We start from the raw sequence: 17,982 nt of genomic DNA on the forward strand, positions 1-17,982 counted from the left end.
CCTTTCTGGCCAGGGAAAACCTGCCTGGACTCAGCTGCATGCCAGGTTTCCTTTCCGGCGGGCAAGCCATCCCCGGTGGATGGGACCTTGCTAACAAGATGGGGGTGGGTGTCCTTCAAAAATATAAAAGATGCCGAGAAATAAAGAAGGAAAATGAGAAGCTTGGTTAAACCTACCCTTTGCTAAAGGCCCTAACTGGTTTCATCTGTACAAATACCTGTTCGTGGTGTGGCCTTCCAATGTAGAGCAAGGACGTAGCCGCCACTCAGAGATGATGGGAAGAGACCAACTTTGAGCTCGCTCTTAATGTTTTAAATATATGTCATGTATCTAAATATTTTATATCTAAATGTTTTAGATATAAGAATAAATAGGATTTAACTGTATCTAAAGGTTCTAAATGTAAGAGTCAGTAGGGAAATCTGATAGAGATGATCCTGGGAAGTCGGAAAGGCTGAGGATGGAAATGCAGTGTGCAGAACCTGAGGAGGGCAGTGAAACCAGAGATAACCAGGCCCCTCAGGAAGAAGAGCTCCCCTCACCACACAGCCTACGTGGCTTTGGAATTCCATAGAACTACTTATTTCCATGAATACCACCTTCATATTTGATACCCATTATTTTCTTAGGATGATAAACCTCACATGAGCTGTTTCCGTTGGCACTACACAGCCGGGAGTTGTTATGAATGGAACCATTACAATGTCAGAGCGTGGCAGAAATCAGTTAACTCAATAGGTTCTATCATAGCATGACAGACCTTGAATTACTGCCCTGACAGAGGTCAGTGGAGATGTCAGAGTCCTATAAAATGTATACATACTCCATGAGGTCACGTTTCCATGAGCACGACTTTGCCAAAATTTAGGAGTTATTGTTTCCCCAGGACTTAACAGCCTACTCTCGTCTCTCTGTCATCAGCTCGTTTGTTAGAAATGTTAGAATGTGGAAGATATTTTCGATTAGAATATCTCACGTTTGTACGTCACTTTGTTTACTAAGGATTTCATGAGCCTGATTAGACTAATCAAATAAGTCAGCCTCACGAATGTCTTCAGTTAGCGAATGGGCAGACAGTTTAAGAAGAATAAACTTTTGGACAATCTTGTGTTGCAGTTTCCAAATCTATCTCTTAATACCCTGCACTTAATTTTGCGTATCAGTCAAGCTTGGTTTTCAGGCAGCGGGGCTCCTGGGTATGGTATCCAGTGGTCTGAGAGATATCAGGTGGACACTGAACACCTGTGCCCAGCTCCACTGACATACTTTGGCAGGTAAAACGAGGCAAGAAGTGGCAGCCTTACAAGACAATTACACCCTAGTAGTTTCGAGCCATAAAATTAATTACCCCTGCTGACTCCTTTTAGCTTTGTATTTTGAATATGTATTTGTAGTGCTTTTATTGAAACGAGGGACCTGCTCTCCCCTCTCCCTGGGAGGATTTTTAATGATGAGGACCTGACTATGCTCTTGATTAAATGAAGTGTATCCACCGTAATGGCTGTCATAAATTGGATATAAATCACAGGAGAGCAAACACGAGGAGCTGTGAACAGGCATTTACGGCCCTTCTTATCTCGGGACTTTCGGCAGCTCGTCAGCTCATGCCTGTGCTTTGCAGAGATGCTAGTGTGTGTGTGATAGAGGCTGGGTGTGTCTGCAAAAGAGAACAGTTCTGTGTTCAATGAGAGGAGGAGGAGCTTCGGGGTACCTGGTGGCTGAGCCAGTTGAGTGTCTGACTCTTGATTTCAGCTCAGGTCATGATCTCAGGGCTGTGAGATCAAGCCCCTAAGTCAGCAGGCTCCTCGCTCAGGCAGGGAATCTGCTTGAGATTTTCTCTCTCTCTTTGCTCCTCCCCCAGCTTCTGCTCCCTCTCGCTTGCTCTCTCTCAAATAAATCAACCTTAAGAATGAAAAAAAAGATGAGTAACTTAAGTACAAATTTAAAGAGTAACACTGTGATTTTCAATACAATATGATATAAGGTAGAGGAAAAATGGACCTTGGTGTTTAACGTCCATATAAAGGGGTTACTCCCTGCTTCATGAGAAAATTTAGGGAAAGGAAAAGCACCTAATTGCAAAATGTGGTAGCTCAGAAATAACATTACTTGTACCACTGTTTTACCACTGTTTTTTTCTTCCCCCCAAGTCTTTATGTGCTTAAATATATCCGTAGAGCATCACTTAATTTTTTTTATATTCTATTACTATCTGCTGTTTACTAGGTAGAAAATAAAATATGGGATGATGCTTTCAAAATACATATTTTAAAGTGTTCTTACTGGTTTGGTCTGATTTTCCACTCCTTTAATCTGTTCTCATGGTCTTTTCTGAAGAGGTTTCTTATTATTTTAAAAATGGTATCCATTGATAGAGGAGTGCTCTATCATTCCATGGAATGAATCTGCAGTAATTCAGGATGGCCGTGAAGTTACTGACGAGGAGCGCAGGCAACTGCCAGGTACAATTCTTAAACGTGTCTATTTCTTTTCTGACGTTGGGGAGAAAATGAGATTTTGCCTCTTATTGTTGGCAGTGAAAAAGTATGCATTGCTCTAATCTTTCTGCATGAGCCTGTGATTTTATTCCCTTTCATGAAAGGAGAGGCTTCTATTTGGGGAATTTATGATGTTTCATTCTTCTGAATCATTTGTAATCAAACAAATAGGAAACAGGAGGGGGGAAATCATGGGAATTAAAACATTTCCTCTTAGAATAAATTAACCCAAAAATCATATTTGACTTGTCAGATTCCTGAGGAAAAATCTCTTTGCATTTTTGTCTCAATAGTTCCAATACCGATTGTGAGAAGAAAAAAAAAATCAAAGACTGAAGTGGAAAGATAGAAACGTCATGAATTCTTTTCTTTAGCAAAGTCCAGCACTGATCCCTTCCAACCCAACTGAAGTCCTCACCATTAGCTTTGCAGACCCTCCCAGAACTCCAGCTGAGTCTGCCCTACCTGCCAGAGGGCGGGTTTCCTGGCGTGGTGTCTTGCCGGCATCCACTTCAGTTTCTGCATCTCTCAGTGTCTTGGTCTCAGATCCTGTTCCTCAAGTATAAGTTTAACACGATTCAATGTAGGCCATTCAGTAAGTGCCAGATGCTAGGCACCCTGGATTTGTGGCATAACTTTACCACTTGCCGTGGGAGCAGAAGTGCCCTTAGAACACTACACAGGAAGAAAAATTCATAAATGAGAGTTATTTGTGTGGCTTCGTGTCTGATACCCAGAATCTTTTAGCACAGTGTGAAGAAAAGAAGCAACATGGTGCTTGACTCCTACTTCTTATCAGAGAAAAAGAGAAAGGAATAAATATAAACCTAGCTTATGAACTATTTGTAACATTATTTTCCTTGTTTGGAGTGCACCAGATAAGTCTGTTGCCTCCCACTCTCTGCAAATTATGTCTGAAGATTCAAAATAAACATAGTGCTCAGTTTGTTAATAGGAAACAAAATCCCCGCTTCTCTTTATTCCTGCCAAAACACAGTCCTTCAAAGGCATGGGATCTGCATGGGATCCCCGGGAATAAACCCTGGAGGGAAACCTGGGAATGCCAAATTTAGTAGGTGATTTACAAAGCATATAGGAAAGCATGGTCATGTTTTTCCACTGAGCTCACCTCCTGAATTAGACCAAACAATATCTAAATAACATGCTGTTTTCAGATCTCATTTACTTCTTTGTTTTTAAATATTCTTCCAATCTTGTGGGAGGGAGGTAGAGTATAAACCTGTGGAAGAAGCAGAATGAGAAGTCCAAAGGGAAATTTCTGAAGGGTGATTCAACAGGCAAGTCCTTGCCCTCAGAACAGGACAAGTCAGCCGATAAGATGAAGCATGTTTGTCCCCGCCTAGTGCTGCTAATACACACTTGAGCCTGAAAGTCTCTACTCTTTGACTAGAAGGATGATAATGAAAGGTTTTCAGAATTTTTAACATGCTGAATCAATAGCTAAGCTAGAGATTTAAGTCTCCTTGCTCCTATTCTTACTGCTTTCTCTTCCCCTGGCCTCTAAAGAGAAAACAGCTTCGTCCTATCTTATCTCAAAAGGGTAAAACGATTTGGGGCTAAACCAGGCTTTTTGAAATCGTGGCATTTCACTACCTGTGTTTCTGTCTTCGTCCTGTCTCTCAGTCCTGCCCTTAGACACCGACTTGCTCCTGCTGTTCTTGTCCCAAGAGAACGGGGCATGTCCTATAAACTCCTTCATAGGAAGGTCCTGGGGATTCTCTGCATCCCGGCAGCGAGGTCGTGGACTGACAAAGTGAAGCCGCGTCTTCGTAATAACAAGTGATGATAAGTGATGTGTGCAGTGAGAGACCCGTCCTTACACTGCGTGTGTGGGACTGTGGAGGGTGTGTCGGAGAGATCGAAGAGGAGGAAGGAGCAGCCTGTATTTCTCAGTGGTGGAACTGTGTCCGGCTTGCTATATTTGGAAGTTCCTCCACACTTCAAGCACAAGTTGTTCCCTTGCTGGAATGTTCTACTCCCCAGAATGTTCTGCTACTAATAGCAGTCCTGCTCCTTCTTGCTTCTGACGCCCAGCTGCACGTACCACCTCCCCTGACCATCTGACCTAAAGCCAGTTCTCCAGCTATTCTCCAATAAATCATCCTCTCTAATGACCACATAACGTGGAACTCGTTCTCATATCTTCCTATTGACTTCTTGTTAGCGTGCGCTCTGTTTTTGCCCCACTGTTACAATACAAGCTTTTTGAGAGGAGGGACCTTAACCATTTTTCACCAGAACCTAGATCAGGGCCCGACATGCTCAAAAACGTTTTTGAGTGCATGAAGTAGGAACAGACCAACAAAAAGGAAGAGCAGGGCCTCCCATGATTAGAGCAGGCCTGTTCTGTTTAACTTCACACCTACATGTGCTGTGAGACTTTTGTTTTCAAACCTTACTAGTTCCGAGGGTTTTCCCATTTAATGATACTTTTCCAGCTGACCTCTTTCCCCTTATACACAGAGTGATATGAAGAACTAAATAAGAATCCTCTGGAATAGAATGACATTGGAAAAGTTTGTCTAATCACGTTACTCAATTAGGGGACCCTTTCAGCTCCTCTTTCTTTTCTCCTGTGTTCTCATTTCATTAACATCTTTTTTTTTTTTCTTTTTCATTTGACATCTTACTTTAAAACATCCTGGAGAAAGTAAGACATCTGGAAGGTCTTAGAGGACGTTTTTCCCTCTAGTACCTACTTGGCAGTGTCCCTTGGTCACAACACAATGAAACTGTTAGTTCAAGGTGTATGTACTTGACATGTTAATGCCCCCATCAGATGCCAGACTTTTGATGACAGGCTGAGAGCTTCTGTGCTACTCCCTTCCTGTCCTGTTGGTGTTGGACTGCCGCTCGAACTCCAATGTGTGGCTTTGTCAGTATAATTTAGAAAGTGGAACATTTTCCCATCCTTTAACTTCTAATTGGGATACAAGAACTCACTATATCCCTGACATTAGAATATGAATGTTTCCTAGGTTCTATTATACATGCAGGCAAGGAGAAGATAAACATAATAGTTTGGGACAAAATAAGCCACAGAGGTCAAAGAGATAGGTCCTTAAACGTACATAAATGTATTTAAGAATCTAGCGATTTTCGTTCTCTCACTATTAATTGAGCATTTGCAAAGTGTTGGAGAAAGCTGGGTGCTGAGGACACAAAGATGAGAAAGACGTAAGCACTGCCTTTGAATCTTTAATTTAATGATCTTGACGATCCTATTGGCAAGAACACACACAAGAATTCTACACATCTTTTAATATTATGTAAATGTTGTAGACAAATGACTGATTTCTAAGTTAATTTCAGTGCAAATACAATTGCCTTCTCTTCCCAATTTGATGTTTAGAAGATAAGCTTTTGAGTCTGAAAACTTAATAGGCACTGGCTTCTATTTCTAGTTAAATGGTTTTTGTTATCTACTGAGTCTGGTCAAATAACAAAGCAATATAAGTAGTAGTGAAAGTGCAAACTATAGAGCCAGCAAGGTCTTTAAAGTGATATTAGGGGGGGAAAAAATAGAGCAGAAAGTAGTGTTTTCAATTTGTTATAAAATCACGTGTGCGCGTGTGTGCGTGCCCCTACCCCCCCCATACACACACACACTCACCAGGCACATTGGAGAATGGTGAATAAGGAACGTAGGCAAGATCATGGCCCCGATGCTGTAGTGTCTTGCTACGCATGCAGATACAGTCTCTTCATAAATACAGTGTGATGATGACTTTGCATGAACAGTGTTGGTGTTGGATCACTTTAAAACAACCCCTCCCTGAAATGGAAAACTCAATCAAGGAACTTCCTGAAGTGTGAAGCTTTTAACCAAGGGATAACATTTTGATGTATTCTTCCTTGTGTTTTTTTTTCATGTAAAAATTGGCTCTGACACAGTGTCACATTCTTAGATATTAGAATAACAGTTCTTCGTCATGCTAGTGTTTTGGTGAATGTAACATTTTAATTACATTTCCAAAAGGAGGTCGAGTCCTTAATTTTATGGCTAACAGTCTTATTTCATATCTAAAATATAGTTGGAAATACTGACAGAGACCCAATGTACAAAGCAGTACTCAACCACCCATAAGAAATACTATATATAATCTCAAATATTAGATGCTATCCAAGAAAGAGTAACACGAAAGTCCAATATTTCTTCAACATTTCCACCTCATCTTGCCTCAGTATGTATGAGAGCTCCTTTAGTGATTACGAAGTAAGTTGAAGAAAGTCCCTGCTGGTTAAGGACCTTTCTGAAGGGAGAAGACTCCGCTCAGAGATCAGACGGAGCCACATATGAACAGTGTGCACATTGTTAAAAATAACAATGTTGTGTTAAGCGCTGCACCCCCCAAACTAGGAACAGTTATATATGCAGCTTAAATTTATTAGAAGGAAATACATCAAATAATGCCATTGGTCCTTTGGTGGAGTTTTGAGCAGGTTATCTTTTCTTGTTAACCATAGTTATCTAACTTTTATTTTCAAAGATTTTATTTGAGAGAGAGAGACAGAGACAATGAGAGAGAGAGAGGAAGAAAGAGAGAAACAGGCTCGCCGCTGAGTAGGGAGCCTGGTGCAGGGATCTGTCCCAGGACTCTGGATTCGTGACCTGAGCTGAAGGCAGACGCTTTTCTGACTGAGCCACCCAGGTGCCCCTGATGCTCCAGCTTTTCAACAATAAGGTTTATTACATTTGTAATTACATCGTATTCTTTTGAAGGAAATAAGCACTTCCAATTGTGCCTCCTCCATCCTCCCTTCTGCATTTAATCTCAGCTCATTCTCCTCTTCATCATAGATGTTCCCTGCTCAGTAAGAATAACCAAGCTCAATTTTGAGCACAGTTGGAAACAGAATGTTCTGCCACTGAATGCTCCCACCTTCCCTTTGGAGCTTCTATCGTCTAGAAGCTAACGGCTTCAGTATTCCATCTGGGTTTCTAGAACCCACCTTAGGAAGCCCTCCCCATAAAATGTCCTAAACTCCAAAATGACTTTGCTCTTCCATGAACACTTTCTGTAACACCCCACACTGACCCAAAATCCCATTCTTTCAATTTCACATCTCAAAAGTGACAGGAATAAGATAATTTTCACCTTAAAGCCAACAATAAGCCAGCTGTTTTATAGACCGACATTTAATGTATTGTCCATACAAGACCTTCCACAGAAATGAGGATGAAAACTTTTCTCCAGAAGCAGCGGTGAAGGGAAAAAGATGTGGGAATGGAAAAACTGAGATTCCAAGTCAAATAACACGATTACGAGTAAGATAGGTGATGAAGGCATCTGCTAAAATAGGAAGGGTCATTGTGGTAAGCGTGACATTAAGAATAGTGAAAAAGGCTGACGACAACTCTGAGAAGAGATCAGGCATACCAAGAGAGGAGTCACACATTTCCTAGCAAGAGTGAGAAACCTGTATTAGACTCAATGAGCATGTTTTGTGACTTTATTTCAGTCGTAATCTCTACTCTGAAAGGAGAAATTGGCAAGATGGGGATGCTGTAATATTTAAGGTGATGGTCCTTGGGGGTGCTCGGGTGGCTCAGTGGGTTAAGCCTCTGCCTTCAGCTTGGATCATGGTCTCAGGATCCTGGGATCGAGCCCCACATCGGGCTCTCTGCTCGGCGGGGAGCCTGCTTCCACCCCTCTCTCTGCCTGCCTCTCTGTCTACTTGTGATCTCTCTCTCTGTGTCAGATAAATAAATAAAAACTTAAAAAAAAAATAAAGTGATGATCCTTGAGAAGTGTCATTGAAATCCTCATTCAAGCAGTATATGGCATCAGAAAGGAAATGGTAAGCCAAATCAGGACTTAAGGGGGAAAGAGATAGTAATCAAGAAAACGGAAGTAATGGCAAGAGAGAAAATGACTCAAAGAGAGGGTGAGACGGGAAGATGGTTGTGATCTGGGGAGTCTGAAGTTTCAAAAATCTTAAAGAACAAACCTCCAAGTGATGAAAGGGTTTCAGAGATTATCTGTGTGAGCGGCTAGTTGTGGTGGAGGTTAAGGTCACAGCGGTAAAGGAAGTGGCCAAGGAAGTGAAGTCAAGATGTTAGAAGGAGCTGAATGTTGGGTGATGGCCAGAGGTGATGGTGGGAAATGAAAGGCTGAACAGTAAAGTCATTGAGAAAAGTGAGGAAATGTCTGAGGCTGTTGGTGACAAGCAAGGAAGAGAGAGTGATTATAGGTGGAGCATAGACTTCAAAAGAGAAGCAGATGTTGGGCGATGATGGCAAAACTGTTGTAAGAATAACATTGGGAGGGTGCGCCTGGGTGGCTCTGTTGGGTAAGCGTCTGCCTTCAGCTCAGGTCATGATCCCAGAATCATGTGATTGAGCCTCATGTTGGGCTCCCTGCTCCACAGAGAGTCTGCTTCTCCCTCTATCTGCTGCTGCCCCTGCTTGTGTGTGCTTTCTCTCTCTGTCAAATAAATAAATATAAATCTTAAATAATAATAAAAAGGAAAGCATTGGGAAACAGGGAGCATACAAGGCCCTCCATGCTCAAAGATGATCCTGAGGAAGTTAGTAACATCATCAAGGAAAGAGATTTCAGTTAAGACAAAAGCATTTCTGATGAGAATGGAAAATGGGGATGTTGGTTAGAAATAGTCAAAGGATCTCATAGACAATAGAAGGAATCCAGAGAAGGATCTAGAGAAGGAAGAACAGGACAGCTCTGGGGGAGAGGTTTACATCCGAGGAGGTGAGCTAGAGAGAATAAGAGAATAGGGATATCCTGGGGGATCACTTGCTGTTCTTTCATGAGGATTATTTGTAGTTGAAAGCTGATAGAGCCATTTCCAGTAAAATTCATATTTCTTTTTAGTGCCCTATGTCAGTTACATTTCAGAACTATGATTCCTAACCTTTTCTATCCAAGGCAGACCTTGAGTTGGGTTTTTATTGAACAAGACCATTTCCTATATTTGAATATTTCAAAACAATTGTTCTCAATTAACGAGTCTCTTATCCATATATATTGAATTTCACTTCGTGTCTTCAACTTTTACTACTAGAGAATTTATTTCTGTACACTTAGGGTCAAAATATGTTAGGTTCCCAATTTTTTACCATTGATTTATTTTTTCTGTGAATGTATATGTTTTTCATTCAAGCTAATACATCACCTAATGGTGAGAACATTAGTAACAGGGAGGTTTATTTTAGTTGGTTTCTATTACATGTGTAAAAGCATATGGTTCATTTTCTCAACAAACCTCAGAATGACTGCTTCCTTACTTGACTAAAGTTATGATTATACAGACCTTGTGGATAACACTGGAATCGATGTAGATTTTTGAAAACCTTTTCCATATGTGGCAAGAAATTAGATACTTTTCATTTGGATTTAAGAATAATTCATATATTGGGGCACCTGGGTGGCTCAGTGGGTTAAAGCCTCTGCCTTCGGCTCAAGTCATGATCCCAGGGTCCTGGGATTGAGCCCCGCATCAGGCTCTCTGCTCAGTGGGGAGCCTGCTTCCCCCTCTCTCTCTGCCTGCCTCTGCCTACTTGTGATCTCTCTGTCAAATAAATAAATAAAAATCTTTAAAAAAAAAGAATAATTCATATATTAAACTAATTTGATAAACTATGCAGATTTCTGTGAAACAGGTTGGCTGGAGAAATCTCATTTAAATTGAGCACATGAATTTGCTTCATTATTCAGAAGGGAACTGTAAATTAATTGTACAGTCTCAAACTTTGCTACACTAGGTTCATGTCTTCTGACCTCGGGCTGTGAAGGTTCCCACTGGTATAATACCGTTTGCTCTGTTTCTGAAGGCTTCTTTAGTATGCACATTGATTGTAAAGGTTTTTAATGCTGCTCAGAGGAAATGTGGCAATAAATCCGTCCATCTACTTAATTTCCATGTCCACATTCCCACTGTGTTTGCCCTACTCCACTCAACTTAACAACCTTGAAAATGTATTTGCTCTGTGCCCTGCTTCATTTCACAGTGTTCTTTAGGTCTGGGTTTTTTTTTTTTTTTTATCTAAGTGGAATGAGGGAGGTATCTACAGTGTGTAGCATTCGAGGCCCTCAGGCCGGGAGCCTCCTGATACTAAGCTAGTAAAACAATGGAAGCACTATCACGCTATTTAACTTCTTTTACTTTACAGTGTATGTCAGGAACCAAAGAGTTAGGTGCAGCTATCTGCTCTTCTTTTTTCTCAGAAAAGTTTATAAATAGGTCAAATATCGGTAATTATATGCCTCAACTATAATTTTGAACTTGCTGCTTCCCTAGTAATTGGCACTAAATGTGAAGGTTGTGAAAGATTTCTGGAAAGACCACAAAATATTTTCTTGTCCTCGTTTCTTTCTTTGTTGCAGTAGTTCGTATGCCATCTGGTTTCAGGAATGTATCATTATATGCAATGTTTCTAGCAAAAAAAAAAAAAAAAAAAAGCCATAACAGATGGCCCAAGTACAATGCAGTGCGAAGTAAAGATGTCTTTTGTTCTCTGTGCTTTCTAAAATCAAGTTTATAGTTTGGACTTCCAAACAGTTCTAGCCATGGGGTAAATCCTTGCTCTGGGTGATTGTGTTTTCAGGACTCACGCCCTCTGCTCCTTCGTAGCTCTTGCTTTCTTCAAAGAGCATCCTTTAAAACAAATGTGAAATGTTCACATTTATTTGCATTCTATCACAAAGCACTTTTACCCAGAGAGGAGAGGATTATTCATAATGAAGCATTCTAGAATAACATCAAGAGTTCCACTGTTTTCATCCAATTGCTCTACCATAAAGAACAGAATCATATTTGGTTGCGTCATTATTAAAACTTCCTGATACTAAACAGCTGCCTTACTAGAGAGAAGTATAATAAAGCATGTTTTGCTTTTACCAAAAATTGCCAGAGGGAAGTTTCTAAAACCAATTGCGGGGCTCCAGAGCATCCTTTTGCTTGAAAAGCTGATTTACACTGAGGACCCTTGTCCCCATTTCACCACTGTAGCAGCTAGAGAGCAATTTGCATTTTGTTATTTTTCATTATAACCAATAGACAAAAGCTGCTTTTGTTGACTTTGAAGTTCTGCCTGGTGCTACACCATGAGCAGCAGTTCTGCTTTTGCTTTGTTATCTGGTGCTGTATTAGTCTGCTGTCTTCTCAGACTGGAAGATCTTGGGGTGGATGAAATGCAGGCAGGCAAATATAGTCGCTTGAACCTGGATCCAGCTCAGGCTCCAGACCTAGAAATCTGGATTTGGATGGAAGGAAGAGAATGCGAAGTGTCCATGCTAGCAGGAGGCATCTAAGACAATCTGCCGGTTTGGAGTGTTTGGGGACTACATTGGTGTCAGGGGGCTGAGCAGGAGGTAGGTTTGAGTGGACGTTTTCCTAAGAGCATACATAACCTCTGAAAGGTGACCAGAAGTTACCCCAACTTCGTTGATGTTTGTAGATGTATAAATGAAAGCCTTGAATTGATGTCCTTCTCCCAGATCCGTATCAGTCAGAATTATACTGTCTGAGCACACCAGAATGAATTAGTTTTGGATGATATGAGAAAATAACCGTGCTCCTCTGGATAACTACATTCCACCTGGTTATGAGCAAATCTGTCAGATACAATCCCAGATCAATAGGTCTTTTTCCTCCTTGTGTCCTATTCCTTCCATGATCTAGTTTCATATGAAATTTATAAACATCAACATTTCTTATTCTAGGAAGCTATTCATTTCTGGGTTCATGGTGAATTTAGCATGTACTGCAGTTCACTGTTTAAAGGTTAAAACAGGATTATCATGGAATTCATAAAAATTAAAACCCGTTAGATACAGTGATAAGCCAAGAGACTTCCACTTTGCATCAGGCACTCCACCCCTAGTAAAGGCAAGTAAGAGTTTGGATATTTATTCTGATAGAAGCCTTGTTGTCATCCTGTACTTAGAATAAGTAGACATTTTTGTTCCTCCAGAAACTCTTCTTACTACTAGTTATGTAACCTGAACATGTTTCATATTGATAGGACATTTCAAAACAAAGAATTATTCTACCACAAGAAATTATGTCAGCGACTTTGTACAAATACGAGCAATCAGTATTATTAAAATATTTGGAAAAAGACGCTGTGGCACATTTGCGCTTTGTGTTTCCAGTCTTGGTCATGGATTTTTTGTTTTTTTTTTTTTAAACACTGAACTATATTTTTTGTCGTCTCATTGGGACCATCAGTGCAGCTAGTCAACATCTTCTTTTTGTTTTTCTCATGACATCTTTCTGCTGTAAAAGTAGTGTCCCTGAAATGCAGAAGACCTCCCTCCTGCAATTCCCCACCCTTTTCTCCTTTCTTGACTAGCTCTCAAGGCCTGACCCACAGCCATTCCCCTGAAACTTCCTTCAACATCATCCTGGAAGTGCTTTTCACCTTTTTCCTATGCTGCCTTCCTCAATTCCTAAAAGCTCTCTGTTCCACTTTTTTATTTTATTTTCTGATTTACCAGAAGTACACCCTCTAGCAGCTTTCCAAGGAAGAGTGTAGGACAAATTCTTCCTAGACCCTACTTCTCTGTATCCTCACACTGTATTGATAAGTTCGGCTGGGTCTAGAATTGTAGACTTTACCTAAGATTTTTGAAGGAATTGCTTCAGATCCTTCTGGTTTCTTGTGTTAATGTGGAGGAATCCAATGAGAATCTGCCTTTGTGTGTGACTTTTTATTTTCATTCTAGAATACAGAGAATCTCCTCTTTATCCCTAGTACTCTGATACTTCTTTGATGATATACAGTATTTTTCTGACACTATCGAGGATATTTAGTGGCCTTTTTAATATTAAAACCCATGGGTATATGTTCTGGAAAATTTTCCTGTGTTATTCTTATGTCCTTTTCACTTTTTCTGTTCTCTTTCTGCAACTTGTATTATCATGATGTTAGAACTCCTAAACCAATATTCTAATTTTCACTAAACTTCCTGTAGATCTCTCTTCACCTTTGTCTTCCAAATGTTCTGCTGAACTTATTTCTATCATATTTTTATTTCCCAAGACTTCTTTGTTCTCTAATTTTTTATGGCATCCAATTCTGTTTCATGGATGCCGTGATGGCCTTTAGCTCCTTACAGATATGAATCATTTTAGTTTCCGTTTTGGGGGGTAGGATGATGTTGTTATGATTTAGCTACCCTGAATTTTCTCTATTCCTTCCAGTTCTTTTTCTTCTCTGCATTTATTGGGACTAATCTCATGTTTGAGTGGTTTGTTAAATGTCTCTTTGGCACCAACAAGTTGACTGGGAACTGTGATTGGTTGGGGTTTGTGAGCTGGTTGGCATTATGCTAGGATTGAGCAAGGATGCCAGATGCCAGTATCTATAGGTCTTTTCTTACAAGTTAGTCAGTTTCCCCAGAAAGAAGGGCACTCAGTTCCTTCCTGGGACAAAGGTAGACTGGACCGGTATTTGGTAGACTGCATTTGGGAGCCAAACAGATACAAGAGGATATCTTTCATCGTTTAGTAGATACATTCATTTAATTCCATATCCCCATCTTCATCCTCTTGTCTTACTCCTTCATTCTGCTCTTCTAGGTGTTTCTGGATCTGTTTCATGTGTCTCAATAATAGAAGCTTCCTCTCTCCTGACGTGATGGAGGAGGAATGGTTGACTAGCAACAGGAGCAGCAGAGTGGGGACAGCTGGTCTCCGACAGTCTTTCAACCAATCCTCTTACAGCCCCACCCCTCTCTCCTACCTTCTGGGGATTCCAGTGGTCAAGTTTTCTGTTGCTCAAATTAGCTTCCTTCTTGTTTGCTTCACCTTCTGTAGCACTTCGACTTCCACTTTCCTATCCTGCTAACTTGGTGACAACACGTCCATTCACTTTTTACTTCAACGAACTTATTTTTTTTTTTTTTTTACTTTTCTCTGTCTTCACCTCCCTCCCCCTCTCCCTCACCTCTTTCGTCTCCCTTTCCCCTTCCCTCTCTCCCTTTTTTTCAGAATTTAAGGGAAGGAGCAAAAATAAATGTATCCATTCATTCCACTCTGTTTAAATAAGTGCCAATTTAGAGCTTCAGGTCTTCTTTTTTTTTAAATTTACATTCTAGTATAGTTAACACACAGTGTTATGATGGGTTCAGGTGTACAATATAGTGATTCAACGATTCCGTTTACCACCCAGTGCTCATCACAACAAGTGCACATTCCTTAATCCCCATCTCCTGTTTCACCCGTCCCACTTCCCCTGTGGGAAGCATCAGTTTGTTCTCTCTGGTCAGGAGTGTGTCGCTTGATTTATCTCTATCTCTGTCATACTCCCTCTCTTCCATAGCTCATTTGTTTCTTAAATTCCACATATGAGTGAAATCATACCATATTTGTCTTTCTCCGACTTATTTTGCTTAATAGTATACTCTCTAACCTCATCCACGTCATTACAAATGGCAAGATTTCATTCTTTTTATGGCTGAATAATGCTGCTATAAACATAGGGGTGCATGTATCCCTTTAAATTTGCTTTTTTAATCTTTGGGTAAATACCCAGTAGTGTGACTGGCACATCATAAGGAAGTTCTATTATTAACTTTTTTTTTTTTTTTTTTTTTTTGAAGAGAGAGAGTGCAAGCGTAAGAGTGGGCAGAGGGAGAGAGAAACTTTAGCAGACTCTTTGCTGAGCTCGGAGCCCAATGTAGGGCTTGATTGCACCACCCTGAGATCATGACCTGAGCCAAAATCAAAAGTTGGACACTTAACGAACTGAGCCATCCAGGTGCCCCTAATTTTTTTTAACTTTTTAAGGAATCTCCATACTATTTACCAGAACAACTGTACCAGTTTACATTCCCACTAACAGTGCAAGAGGCTTCTCCTTTCTCTGCATCCTAGCCAACCTGTTGTTTCTATGTTGTTAATTTTAGCCATTCTGACAGGTGTGAGGTGTTATCTTTTTGTAATTTTGATTTGCATTTCCCTGATGTTAAGCGTCGTTTCATATGTCTGTTAGTCATCCATACATCTTGTTTAGAGAAAAGTCTGTTCCTGTCTTCTGCCCATTTTTTTTTTTTTTTTTTTAGACTTTAATTTTTTTTATTTTTTATAAACATATATTTTTATCCCCAGGGGTACAGGTCTGTGAATTGCCAGGTTTACACACTTCACAGCACTCACCAAATCACATACCCTCCCCAATGTCCATAATCCCACCGCCTTCTCCCAAACCCCCTCCCCCCGGCAACCCTCAGTTTGTTTTGTGAGATTAAGAGTCACTTATGGTTTGTCTCCCTCCCAATCCCATCTTGTTTCATTTATTCTTCTTCTACCCACTTAAGCCTCCATGTTGTATCACCACTTCCTCATATCAGGGAGATCATATGATAGTTGTCTTTCTCTGCTTGACTTATTTCGCTAAGCATGATACGCTCTAGTTCCATCCATGTTGTAGCAAATGGCAAGATTTCATTTCTTTTGATGGCTGCATAGTATTCCATTGTGTATATATACCACATCTTCTTGATCCATTCATCTGTTGATGGACATCTAGGTTCTTTCCATAGTTTGGCTATTGTGGACATTGCTGCTATAAACATTCGGGTGCACGTGCCCCTTTGGATCACTACATTTGTATCTTTAGGGTAAATACCCAATAGTGCAATTGCTGGGTCATAGGGCAGTTCTATTTTCAACATTTTGAGGAACCTCCATGCTGTTTTCCAGAGTGGCTGCACCAGCTTGCATTCCCACCAACAGTGTAGGAGGGTTCCCCTTTCTCCGCATCCTCGCCAGCATCTGTCATTTCCTGACTTGTTGATTTTAGCCATTCTGACTGGTGTGAGGTGATATCGCATTGTGGTTTTGATTTGTATTTCCCTGATGCCGAGTGATATGGAGCACTTTTTCATGTGTCTGTTCGCCACATGGATGTCTTCTTTGCAGAAATGTCTATTCATGTCCTCTGCCCATTTCTTGATTGGATTATTTGTTCTTTGGGTGTTGAGTTTGCTAAGTTCTTTATAGATTCTGGACACTAGTCCTTTATCTGATATGTCGTTTGCAAATATCTTCTCCCATTCTGTCAGTTGTCTTTTGATTTTGTTAACTGTTTCCTTTGCTGTGCAAAAGCTTTTGATCTTGATGAAATCCCAGTAGTTCATTTTTTCCCTTGCTTCCCTTGCCTTTGGCGATGTTCCTAGGAAGATGTTGCTGCGGCAGAGGTCGAAGAGGTTGCTGCCCGTGTTCTCCTCAAGGATTTTGATGGATTCCTTTCGTACATTGAGGTCCTTCATCCATTTTGAGTCTATTTTTGTGTGTGGTGTAAGGGAATGGTCCAATTTCATTTTTCTGCATGTGGCTGTCCAATTTTCCCAGCACCATTTATTGAAAAGGCTGTCTTTTTTCCATTGGACATTCTTTCCTGCTTTGTCGAAGATTAGTTGACCATAGATTTGAGGGTCTATTTCTGGGCTCTCTATTCTGTTCCATTGATCTATGTGTCTGTTTTTGTGCCAGTACCATGCTGTCTTGATGATGACAGCTTTGTAATAGAGCCTGAAGTCCGGAATTGTGATGCCACCAACGTTGGCTTTCTTTTTCAATATCCCTTTGGCTATTCGAGGTCTTTTCTGGTTCCATATAAATTTTAGCATTATTTGTTCCATTTCTTTGAAAAAGATGGATGGTACTTTGATAGGAATTGCATTAAATGTGTAGATTGCTTTAGGTAGCATAAACATTTTCACAATATTTATTCTTCCAATCCAGGAGCATGGAACATTTTTCCATTTCTTTGTGTCTTCCTCAATTTCTTTCATGAGTATTTTATAGTTTTCTGAGTATAGATTCTGTGTCTCTTTGGTGAGGTTTATTCCTAGGTATCTTATGGTTTTGGATGCAATTGTAAATGGGATTGACTCCTTAATATCTCTTTCTTCTGTCTTGCTGTTGGTGTAGAGAAATGCAACTGATTTCTGTGCATTGATTTTATATCCTGACACTTTACTGAATTCCTGTATAAGTTCTAGCAGTTTTGGAGTGGAGTCTTTTGGGTTTTCCACATATAGTATCATATCATCTGCGAAGAGTGATAATTTGACTTCTTCTGCCCATTTTTAAGTTGGATTAGATTTTTGGGTGTTGAGTTCTATAAGTTCTTTATATATTTTGGATAGTAACCCTTTATGGAATATGACATTTGCACATATCTTCACCCATTCCATAGGTTACCTTTCAGTTTTATTGATGCTGTGCAGAATAAACCCTCTTTTTAGAGGAGGATTTTTTTTTCCCCCTAAGAAGCCTAAGAAGGCAGTGTAGGACAGAGACAGAAATTCCACCACTGACAAACTAGGTCACCTTGGGTAAGCATCCCACTGCCTGTAAGTCTAAGTTCCTTTTTCAGTAAAAGGAAATTCTAGTAGTACCTAACCAGTGCCACAGGATTTTGGTCACATGAAATAATATGTTGTCACAGAACATGCCGCAGGACAAGTACTAAGCTGAAATGGCTTGT

The 17,982-nt window shown here is 40.3% G+C and overlaps 1 protein-coding gene and 1 long non-coding RNA gene across 7 annotated transcripts in view; one reads left to right on the forward strand and one right to left on the reverse strand.

Moving 5' to 3' along the window:
- The window catches only part of PALLD (palladin, cytoskeletal associated protein), a 419,989-nt gene that overhangs the window by 209,718 nt on the left and 192,289 nt on the right, over nt 1-17,982 (forward strand). The gene's annotated exons all lie outside the window — the stretch shown is intronic.
- Nucleotides 1,499-4,528, reverse strand: LOC131832214 (uncharacterized). Of its 2 annotated transcripts, XR_009353950.1 has the most exons (4): nt 4,113-4,528; nt 2,964-3,173; nt 2,284-2,492; nt 1,499-1,902 (listed from the first exon to the last, which is right to left on the reverse strand). It is a non-coding gene; the product is annotated as an uncharacterized LOC131832214 (long non-coding RNA). The 2 variants fall into 2 exon arrangements; XR_009353948.1 differs by lacking the exon at nt 2,284-2,492 and having other exon boundaries at nt 4,113-4,519.

Source organism: Mustela lutreola, chromosome 1 (genome assembly GCF_030435805.1).
Source record: "Mustela lutreola isolate mMusLut2 chromosome 1, mMusLut2.pri, whole genome shotgun sequence".
Classification (NCBI taxonomy): Eukaryota; Metazoa; Chordata; class Mammalia; order Carnivora; family Mustelidae; genus Mustela; species Mustela lutreola.